General features: G+C 47.7%; 1 protein-coding gene across 5 annotated transcripts in view; it reads right to left on the bottom strand.

The window, feature by feature from the left end:
* The window catches only part of MYOZ2 (myozenin 2), a 45,954-nt gene that overhangs the window by 29,856 nt on the left and 4,511 nt on the right, over positions 1-11,587 (bottom strand). The gene's annotated exons all lie outside the window — the stretch shown is intronic.

Below are 11,587 nucleotides of genomic sequence, written 5' to 3' on the forward strand. Positions count from 1 at the left end.
TCTCTCTCTCTCTCTCTCTCTCTCTCTCTCTCTCTCTCCCTCCTGTTGGATTTTAGAAGCTGTGAGTATGTTTCTAAACTCTTGTGATTCCAACAAGCAGTGACTTATTCTTCTGGTTTCCTGTTCAGCAGAACTCCTCACGCCCCCTCCCCCCCACTACAAAAGAGAGTAAAACCCCTTCATTTTCTTCATTGGAAGGGGAATCAGGTTGGGTGTGACTCACCAATGAAGCTTCTGTTCCAACCTTCTATGGGAAACTCAGACTAATAACCAAAAACATAATTTTAAAATGGATTAGAAAGCCTGGCCCCAAAGTAGAGTTATGAAAAGGCGATTCTCTTCTTTGCAGAGGACTATGGATGTGAAACATGGACAATGTCAGAATTTTTCACTGTGTTAGTTTTGCTGAACTTTTTAAAAAAGGCTTTTAAAAATTACTTCTGGGAAGGGGGCGAGCTACCTTGGAAATTGTAGATGGTGTAAAAACCTACAAAAATTTATTTTTAAAATGAAAAAATGGTTAAGAGAAACATTCTCAGATTAAGGAACAACTAAGTCATGTGGTGAATATTCACAAGGGTTTAAATTTTCTGATGTGTGCCTCTATGTGTGGGGAGGAAGGAGGTGTAGAGTCAGGCAACATCAAAGCTCCGCCAGAGTGCTGTCCATTGTACCACCCGCTGCCCTCAGACACTCAGAGCCCATTTCTATCTCTCCTTTGCTGGGTGATTGATGGTCAAGAGCAGATGTTAGATGGTTGGATTTCCAGCTTCTCCCTTTGAGGATTTTCCACTGGGCTAGATCAGGGGTTCTTATTTTTGGCCTAGTGAACTTGTTTTTTAAAACACATTGGGAACTTCATTTCAGCATAACTGACTTCCTTTGTGATCCTACACATTTGATTTTATACATTTAAGAAACACAATTCTAAGAAGGGGTTCATAGACTTCCCCAGACAGTTAAGGGGTTTCCATGACACAGAAAAGATTAGGAACTCCTACTCTAGATGAATTCCTGATGAAATGTAGGGATTTCTGACAGCCCCTGCAGATCTTCAGCCGTGTAGAAACTGCTGAGCACCTGTGTGATTTCGGGCAAGTCACGACCTCTCTGAACCTTGATGTCTTATTATACAAAATGAGGCATTTTGACTAAATTCAGAGGTCTTGCCCCTTGAGCCGCCTGGGGAAACCCATGGAGCCCTTCCCAGAATAAAGCTTTTAAATGCAGAAAATAAAGCACACAGTATTTCAAAGGAAACAGAGGTCAGTGAAAATAAAGAGGCAATTGCTTCCCATCCAATTTCACCAAGCCCCTCAAATATAACCATGGACCCTGGGGGCACCAGGTAACGAACCCCCACTCTCTGTGGATAACAAGTAAGAACGCCTGTACTCAAAGGTCCCTTAGGGCTCCCAAGTCGGTTTCTCTGGGTCTCAGTTTTGACTTTTGACTTTTCTGGCACACGTGACTGTGCCCCCAGTTCAGTTAGCCCGTGCTGGAGGAATAGAGGTAAGAGAGGGCTGGGGCCGGAAGGAGGTCATCTGGGGTGTGGTCGGGGCGGGTGGGGGGAGGGGAATGGACCACCTTGTAGCTCCTTATTTTAACTAATCATCCTTGTCCAGTTCATTTGTTTCTCTTTTACTGAAGGACTCCAAGCACTAGGAATGGCCTCTAAATATGACTGCCCTAGGCACGACTCCCTTTGCCATGCCCTGGTTATGACTTTAATAAGCCTCTACTCATCGGAAAGCCACCAAGGCTTTCAGCTTCTGAGTGAACCGACCTGATGCCCGGGCCCCACGGAGCTGAGTCCCTGCCAGTCGCCATGTAGGGCCTGAACAATGCACATCTTAGTGCTTCCTGGTAAGTGATAGGCCCCTTCTATTATCTATTTCCTCACACTCATGGCTGGGAAGGCATCTCGGTGAGATTAGATCACCCATTGAAAATAACTGCAGTCAGGTGCGTTCACGGGGCACCAGCACCGCCGATGAGCTGCTGGGGTCATTCAGCCCTTAAGAGCTTTGGACAGGGGGAAGACAGCTCTAGAACCAAACCAGTTCATGGCTGGTGGTTCAAGGTTTGGGACTTAAAAAAAAAATCTTTTTAAAATCTGTAAGCCTGAAAGGGCTAAAAGTCATCTTTGTAATAACGGGTGATGGCCTCAGACTTCATCTAATCGATTCCCCTGGAGAACCTGGGCTTTCCAACCCTCAGAAAGATGATATCCCCATGCCTCATGTGCATGAGCTAAAGTCTCATGGAACACTCCCTGTTCTGGGCTGCTAGGGTTAGGGTTAGGGCGGTAAGATGGCTCAGTGGATAGAGAAGCCAGCCTGGAATCAGGAAGAAATCAGTTCAAATCTGCCCTCAGACAATGACTAGCTGTGTGACCCTGGGCAAGTCATTTAGCCCTGTCTGCCTTAGTTTCCTCATCTGTCAAATAAGCTGGAGAAGGAAATGTCAAAACCACTCCAGTATCTCTGACAAGGAAACCCCAAATGGGGCCACAAAGACTCAGACATGACTGCAAATGACAACAGCAACAAATCCCTTCTGGCTCTATGAGTCATCAGTGGTGCTGGGTATGAGTAGAAGACAGTGTGAGCTCATAATGGGGGTCTGCACTCATAACTCTCACTGACTTTGGGAGGCAGTGGGTAGTGTGAAGCGGGGCTCCTCAGGATGGACAATGTTGTGGACCCCCTTTGCAATGGTATCAGGTCTATCCTCCTTGGGGCAAAATAAAGGTAAAAACAGGCAATCCCTTGGCTCATTGCCAGTGAAAACCAACACAGGCTCTTCAGATACAATGAGAAGGCAGTGTAGGACAGTGGAGAATGCAGCATTCAGTGCCAAAGGAGCTGAGTTCAAATCCTGCCTAGTCATTTCCTAGCTGAGACCGTGGATGAATAACTTCATCTCTCTGGGTCTCAATATTCTCATCTATAAAATAGAGGTGGACTGGAGATCCTACAGAGTTCCTCCCAGCTCTGAATCTTTGAGCCCAGGAGATTGCCAGCAGGGGTAGCCCCTCTCTCAGACCCTGCATTCGAGGCCCCACATGATCACTCTTGAGACAAAGATGCCCTTCATTAGCTACAAGGGAGTTTGGAAAGGGAAGTGGCAGCCTCCCCATTGGTGACAGTCCCTTCTGTCAGCCCCCTCTGTTCGCTGTACATTGGGCAGACTGAGTTGGACTGTCTGTGTCACCTTGGCCAAGGCTGCTTTCCTCTTGGGCCTTCATTTTCCTCATCTGTCAAAGGAGGAAGCTGGACTGGCTCTACTTGGGCTCCCTTCCCACCCCCACGGGGGTGCTGGAGGCCGATTAGACCTGCTTGTGCCTGGGACAGGTAAATCTTCAGTCTGAGCCTTGGAAATGGGCTGGTGCTACAAATCAGAGCTCAACTTATTGTCAATTGTCCAAACAAGTGGTAGAGAAAATGATAACGCTTCAAACTCCACCAGGGAGCTGGTTGTTAAACATTTCTCAACATGCTCCTAGATCCACACACCCACATTTCAGGAGTTGGTGGATGTGGATGGGAAAGAATGCACCTTTATTTTCACTAACCCCTAATTGCAATTTAGCATTTTGTCCAGCTGTGAATTAAACAAAACAAAACATTATTCTGAGGAGAGGTATATGGACTTTACCAGAATGACAAAAGGAACCAGGACAGAAGACAGGTTAAAAGTCCCTGGATTAGATCATTTCCAAGGTGGCTGAGTGGATAGAGGCCAAGGCCAGGAGTCAGGAAAACCTGAGTTCAAATCTAGCCTTAGACACTTACTAGTTGTGTGACCCTTGGTAAGTCATTTCACATATGTTTCCCTTCATCCACTGGAGAAGGAAGTGGCAAACCACTCCAGTACTTTTGCCAGACAGTCCAGTCCACAGGGTCATGGAGAGTTGGACAAAACTGAAAAACAGATTCTTTCCAGCTGGGACATTCTGTGATCCTAGGATGCCACGCGGAAAGGCACGGGGGGCATAATCCACGCCAGAAACTCGGGATCCCCAGGTACCTCTGGTAGACCATTTTACATGCTGGTTCCTTTGGCCTTTGCTGCAGCTCCCAAGCCCCTCCCCTCTGTTCCTCCCGGCACTTTGGCAGGGTCCCCAGTGCATGCTGGTCCCAGGCTGGGCCCTTGGAATGATTCCTCCAGCATACCTACTGCACAGCCTGGGGCCTTGTTCCTTCCCGTGACTTCCTTCCTCTGGTTTCTGGGAGCTATGTGAGTGCTGACGTGAAAACAAACCAAAGCACCCCCACCCTTGGAAATCCTTCCCTTGATTCCAAGCTTTCTGCCCTGTGTCACAGGCCATGGGACGGAAGGAGACTTGACTTGGCTTTGTTCCTCTTTGTCTGGGAGCCACTGGGCAAGCTCACGGCCCCCTCCCCACCCCTCTGCCAGAGCCACTGGGCAAGCTCGCGGCCCCCTCCCCACCCCTCTGCCAGAGCCACTGGGCAAGCTCGCAGCCCCCTCCCCTCCCCTCTGCCAGAGCCACTGGGCAAGCTTGCGGCCCCTTCCCCTCCCCTCCGCCAGAGCCACTGGGCAAGCTCGCAGCCCCCTCCCCTCCTCTAGCAGCCACTGGGCAAGCTCGTGGCCTCCTCCCCTCCCCTCCACCAGGAGCCACTGGGCAAGCTTGCGGCCCCTTCCCCTCCCCTCTGCCAGAGCCACTGGGCAAGCTCGCGGCCCCCTCCCCCCCTCCACCTCGTTAGCTCCTCTCTCTAGTCCTTCCAGGCCCTCAATCCCATCTCATCCTGAGCCATTATAATCCTGATTGCATAATTGTCCCAAATTTATGACACGTCCATCATATAATGACCAGTTACCTTCTGGGAGAAGCCTCTGGGCTGCCTAAACAGGAATTAACTTTCAAAAAACTCTTTCACTGAATGTTTTTTCTCTTCATTTGAGGAGTTATAAAACCGAGAAGCCTGGGCTTTGCTTGATCTTATAGCAGCAAGAGAGTTAGCTACCCATCTGTGTGTTTCCACCTGGATTTGGTCTCTCAGGATCCAGGCCCAGCCTCAGCCCTGCTTCTGGGGACCCTTGCACTAGCCCTGGGAAGGGCTTGATCTGCCCCTCCCCACGGCTCTGAGCCCCCACCAGTCATTGCATAAGCCTCCTTCCCCATGCCTGCTCCCTCACTCCCATCCCCCAAAGTCACTCTCTACAGACGAGGAGACTGAGTCCCAGGAGACAAACAGCTTTCCTAAAGTCAGAAAGGCATTGGTTGTCAGATGTCAGACTTGAAGCTGGGTCTGCAGCCTCCAGACCTCTCACTCCCTGGGTGACCTTGAGCAGATGACCAACCTCTCTGGCCTCAGTCACTTTATCTGTACAATGGAGGAGTGTGCGTTGATGACTTCTAAAATCTCACCCATCTGTCCGTCTCTGACATGGTATCAGCTGCTTAACTCTAACACCATATGCTAGAGCAGACGAGGGGCCGGTCACCAGCACAGCGATCCCTCCCTCAGCAGATTCCAATGTGGACCCAGTCTCTGGTACTTTCCTGCCGCTTCCTGACTCCTCTCTTCATTGCTCAGTCCTAGAGGGGCTGGTGTGTTTGTGGGCATGACGGGCATGGGCAGAAATCTGTGAGTGCAGCAGACTGGCCCACACTCACACCTCATCACCCATGCTCTCAATAAATGTGAACACTCTGGGGAGGCTAGCGGGTGCAGTGAACAGAGCATCAGCCCTGGAGTCAGGAGGACCTGAGTTCAAATCCGACCTCAGACACTTAACACTTACTAGCTGTGTGACCTTGAACAAGTCACTTAACCCCATTGCCCTGCCTTCCCCCCTCCAAAAAAAAAGTGAACATTCATCAACAATTATTCACAATAATAAATGTGCAACACAATGTCACTGTGCAACTGGCATTTCTATGGTGTTTTAAGGTTTGCAAAACACTTTGGGTCATTTGAGTATCATAACAATTCTATTCTGTAAGGATTATTATCCCAATTTTGCAGATAAGAAAACTGAGTATTGAAAAAGTCTACTGACTTCCCCAGGGTCACAGAAAATCCCAGTCAGGCCAGGAAGGAAATCTGGGTGATTCTGACGGTGGTTCTGGCACTCATGAACTCATAGATTTTGAGAATCAGAAAGACCTCTGCAGCCTGGATCTAATTTAATCCATGCCCAAGGGGGATCCAGCATGACCTCAAAGGCTCAAAGGTGGGGAGCTCATCACCACCCGAGGCCACCTCTGATGGAGTGCCAAGCTTGTCGAGCTTCATGGAGTGGGGGGGCAGGGTAGTGTAGACCTCAGGACCCAGACCCAGAGTGCCTGCACTCAAATCGAGGGTCATTCCCCTCTGAGCCCTGTGGCCCCAGGCCGGTGCCCTGTCCTTTCTGGGCCTCAGCTCTCCACAGGTATAAGACTTGAGCCAGACTTGAGCTCTGCAGCAAGCTCAGAATCAGAGTCCTCCTGTTCATCTGAGTTGGCCTCCAAAGGACAGGTGGGAATTCAGAAGGCAAGAAAGGCTTGACTGGAAGTCCAGGGTAGGAGAGAAAGCAAGAATATCTTACTCCCCTAGCCATAGTCCTAGATCCTAGTCAATAACCTCCAGCACTTATGCAAGGCTTTAAAGTGTGCCAAGCACTTTACACACCATCTCAGCTTATCCTCATAATAACCAGGGGAGGCAGAGGCTGCCACTACTCCCATTTTACAGATGGAAAAACTGGGACAGGCAGAAGCCCAGTGATGCTCAGAACCACACAACCAGCAGATGCCTGAGAGGGACTTGAACTTGGGCTTTCCTGGCTCCAGGTCTGGCCAGAATGAGGAAACTGAGGCAAATAGGGTAAAGTGACTTGTCCAGGGTCATACTGCTAGTAAATGTCTGAGGCCAGATTTGAACTTAGGAAGAGGTGGCGTTTTCCTGATTCCAGGCCTGGCTCTCTATCCACTGCACCCCCTAACTGCCTCATGTAATTACTTACCAAACACTAAGTATACTTTAAGCAACAATACTTAATGATGGGCAGTATGAGAGAAAAGCAGGTAACTGAACACAAAGTCAGTCTGGAGTCCTTTTGTGTAAACCCTGAGGGCCTCACCTGGGGGTGCATGCCCACACACACACACACTCACATGCGAACACACACTCACACACATACACACACAGCTGACCTCTCCACAAAGTGTAGTGGACAGATTGCTGGAGGAGGAAGACCTGAGTTCAAGTCTTGCTTTTGATCCATGCTGGCTTGTAATGGTAATGGAATTTAAAGATCCCCCTGTATTGGCTTGGTTTTCAGGTTAAGACCCAGAGCTTGTGAATCCCACTTGTGGGATAGACTTGTTGACCTGAAGAGAGGGGCTACACTGGGAAGAGCTGGTGCCATGGATAGAAAGGTCCAAGCAGAGAGAGGCAGAAGAACTTTTGGGAGCAGCATTGTGGAGGCAGAGAGAGAGAGAATTGCTGAGGGCCAGAGATGCTGAGAGAGAGAGAGAGAGAGAACTGCCAGCCGAAGCCACCCGGACTGCTAAGGACCAGTTGGAGCTGACCAGGACTTTGAGAGCTGCCACCTGGAGCTGCCAAGGACTGAGGACACATGACTGTGGTGCTGGTATTTGTTCTGTCTGTTTTGATGTTGTTTTGCCATATTTGTCCACTGGTAAAGGACAGTGCTGTTGTTGCAGAGGTTCTGGAACCTTGCTGTTGGTTCAGAAGCCCTGAAGGAGGATTTTCTTGTTGTATGTTTACAGAAATCCTGGAGGAAGGTCTTGCTGATGTTTTCAGGGGTCTCAGGACTGTACTGATAACTTGTGTTGATTCCTCAGACCTTGTTGTTGGGTCTAGGTTGATTTCACAGAAAGAGTGAATTGATGAGGACACTGGCACTGTGTATGTTTGTTATCATGTCTTTGTCAAGCTGTGTCTTCCCAGGAACAGAAACTGCTGAGAACTTGCCTCAGGTCAAGATGAAGAAAAGACCTCTCTTGGGGTATTGAATGCTGTGATGATATTGTAACCTAACTGTGACCTAGGGGTGGATGGCCTTCCACTGCCTCTGGAGAGGATGCTTGGTCGTGATGGATGGTGTTGTAATTCAGTTGTGATCCAGGGGTGGAAAACTTTTGTCCTTTGTGCTTTGTGCCGGACCAAATGAATGCACGTTGTTTATGATTGGAAACTAATCTCCACTTGAGAAGAGAGATTTTGTGATTGACTAAATGAATGTACTTCCCAGGGGTGGAATACTTTGACTTTATACTTTGTGATTGAATTGAGGACTAGCTAAGTGATTGAGTTACCCAGTATTTTGATTTTCCCTTTTCTGTGAATGTTTTGCCTTAATTTGTTACTGAATAAATAGAGAGTTTGCTATGCTTGTAATCTGAACCTCGGAAGTTGCTAGTGCTTGGCGTTACATGGCTGTGTGGCCCTCAGTGTCCAAGACGCCACCATGGTTGAGGGCATTTTCTCATCCTGGGAGTTCTCTCTGGCCCTGAGTTCCCAGGTCCACTCCCTCTCCCTACTCTGACAACATGCTAATAGAACTTAACATTTGTGTAGCATTTCATAACATGCCAGGGAATGAATCAATCACCAGTGTTAGTCAGAGACCAAGTTCCAGAGCTGGAAGGGACCTCAGAAGCTCCTCCTCCACCTCATTCATTTAGATGAGAATGAACTGGATGGTGACTTAGCCCAGGTCAGCCTCCTCCCTCAGTCATACCTACAAGGTTAGATAGCACAAAGAATATTGGCTGGAATCCCGCCTCACTTTGTCTGATCTTAGAACTCCTGGTTCCTCTTTCTTGGTTTCAATTTTTTATTCAGTCATTGCAGTGGTGTCTGACTGTGACCTCATTTGGGGTTTTCTTGGCAAAGACGCTGAAGTGGCTTGCCATTTCCTTCACCAGCTTATTTGACAGATGAGAAGACGTAGGCACACAAGATTAAATGACTTGCCCAGGGTCAAACAGCCAGGAAGTGTCTGAGATTAGAGTTGAACTCAGGTCTTCCTGACTCCAGGCCCAGCACTCTATCCATTGGGTCACCTAGTTACCCAAGTTTTAATTTACTCAGCCATAAAAGGGAGGGTTGGGCAATTTTTTAACCTGAAAAATTATGAAATTTCACTGAGCTAATTAATGCCTGAGTTCCTTGAAATTTCAGCGCCAATCCTATAATTGGTAGGTAGAAGAAATTCTCTTCATTTCCCCTGAGACCACCCCACTTCTGACTCCCATTACCTCTGTGATTGGGAGCGATGCCTTGGGTTTCTCATGCCCCTAGATGGCTTAGTCAGTCACTAAATATATCAAGTGCCGACCATGGGCTATACTAAGAGCTGGGGATCCAAAATGAAGCAAGAGTTATTCCCTGCCCTCAAGAGGCTTACTCTCTCATCTCCTACCTCTTGAAGACAGAGAATGCTAGCAGCACTGGTGAGGAGTCAGTGAAGTGGGGGCAGTGATGGAGTTAGGGTCGAGGACCCGGTTTGAATCAAAACTCTGCTATTTCCCAGCTGTGAACAAGACACTTCATTTCTGACCTCAATGTCCTCATCTGGAATGAGAGGGAAAATGAGAGAGAGAGGATGGCCTGGGAGGTCCGTTCCAGCCCTAAACCTATGAGCTTAGAAGGCAATCTTAACCAGCGAAGAGAGTTCCCATGCTGAAAATACCCCATGCCTGTGAAATCATAGACCCTAACCAAAGAAATAAATAGGGCAGAAACCACCCATTTCTGTGGCAATTAAAAAAATCATGAGCCTGCGTTTTCTGATTAGTAGGCTTAGAGAATCAGACCCACCAATTTCTTTAAAGATAAGAACAGGTAGAATTTGGCATCTGAATGGGGCAGCAGAGGTGACCTAGGGCAGCCAGGGGGTTCAGTGGATAGAACATTGGGCCTGAAGTTAGAAACTTACTTGCTGTGTGACCCTGGGCAAGTCACTTTACTTCTGCCTGCCTCAACTTTCTCATCTGTAAAAATGAGGATCATGATAGCGTCTACCTCCTAGGGTAGTTATAAGAAGGTTAAGATGATATTGGTAAAGTGCTTTGCAAACCTTGAAGTACTTTGTAATGTTAGTGGGACTTGTTAGCCATTGTTCCAAAGCCTTTCATCTCATGATAGTCATGATATTTCATCTCATGATGAGAAGCTAAGTGCATTGCCTGAGGTCCTAGGATCCAGGGCTCCGACTCCCAGGCCTGGGCTCTCTCCACCACTCCAGGCAGTCTGCTTAATCACACAGGAAGGAGTTCATCAGCAGAGCCAGCTCTCTCCAGGAAATGGGCAGGCATGAAAATGACCTGAAAGAGACTTCTGTGGGCTCATGTAGGAGGAAGCAAAAATATCTGCCTCTCCATATCCATCCCACTCACTAAGGAGAATCAGCTCAGCACAGCTGCACACATCTGTACGCCTCTGACTGTATGCATCTGCATTTATAGCTACATATGTCTACACATCTATATCACTAGATTGATAGAGACACAGATAGATGGAATGATGGATAGATGGATGTAGGGATGGATGGATGGGTAGAAAGATTAATAGATAGAGACAGACAGACAGATAGATAGATAGACAGATAGATTCATGGATAGATGGATAGGTAGGTACATGATATATGACAGATGGATAGATGACAGATAGCGAGAGAGACAGAGAGAGACAGAGATAGATAGACAGATAGACAGACAGACAGATAGATAGACAGACAGATAGACAGATAGACAGACAGACAGATAGATAGACAGATAGACAGACAGATAGATAGTTTGATAGATGGACAGACAGATAGTTGAATAGATACATGACAAGATAGATATGAAGTCATGGGACCTACAGTGGGGAGGCAGCCAAATAATGAGTCAGTCGTGGGTCATAGGTTATAGTCATAGAGCTAGAGGAGAGAGAGACAGAGAGAAAGAAACAGAGAGAGACAGAGAAACACAGAGGGGAGAAAGACAGAGAGGAGAGAAGGGGGAGAGACAGAGAGAGACACATACACACAGAAAAAGTGAGACAGAGAAAGTGACAGAAAGAGAGTGACATAAAAGATATATATTTTTTTCCCTGAGAAATGAGCCTTATTGACTGTGTTGTTGGTTTTCTAGACTTAAGTAAGTGTTGAGAAACTGTTGTTAAAGCAGATTAGTTAAAGCAGATTACTTCTGAAAAGTACATGAAGTGGTGTATTCCCTGATCCTCTCCCAGCCAGTTGTTAAGCATTCACCACCAGCCCACTCATACTTAGAATCAAACCCCAGCTCAGCCACTTGCTATCTGTGTGACCCTGGACAAGCCCCTTCCACTCTCTGTGCCTCAGTTTCCTTTTCTGTACAAGGAGGGCACTGACCTAGGTGTCTCCTGAGGTCTCTTCCAGCATTAGATCTACGATCCCAGCTTCTCTCAGGTCCCTGTATTAATTTCATTGTTTCACATTTATCCATCCATCCATCATTTATCTATCTATCTTTCTATCTATGTCTGTCTGTCTCTCTGTCTCTGTCTCTCTCTGTCTCTCTGTCTCTGTCTCTGTCCCTCTCTCTCTCTCTCTCTCTCTCTCTCTCTCTCTCTCTCTCTCT

This window comes from Petaurus breviceps, unplaced genomic scaffold (assembly GCF_028583685.1).
Source record: "Petaurus breviceps papuanus isolate PSGF00001 unplaced genomic scaffold, PetGlider_PUasm1.0 689, whole genome shotgun sequence".
Classification (NCBI taxonomy): domain Eukaryota; kingdom Metazoa; phylum Chordata; class Mammalia; order Diprotodontia; family Petauridae; genus Petaurus; species Petaurus breviceps.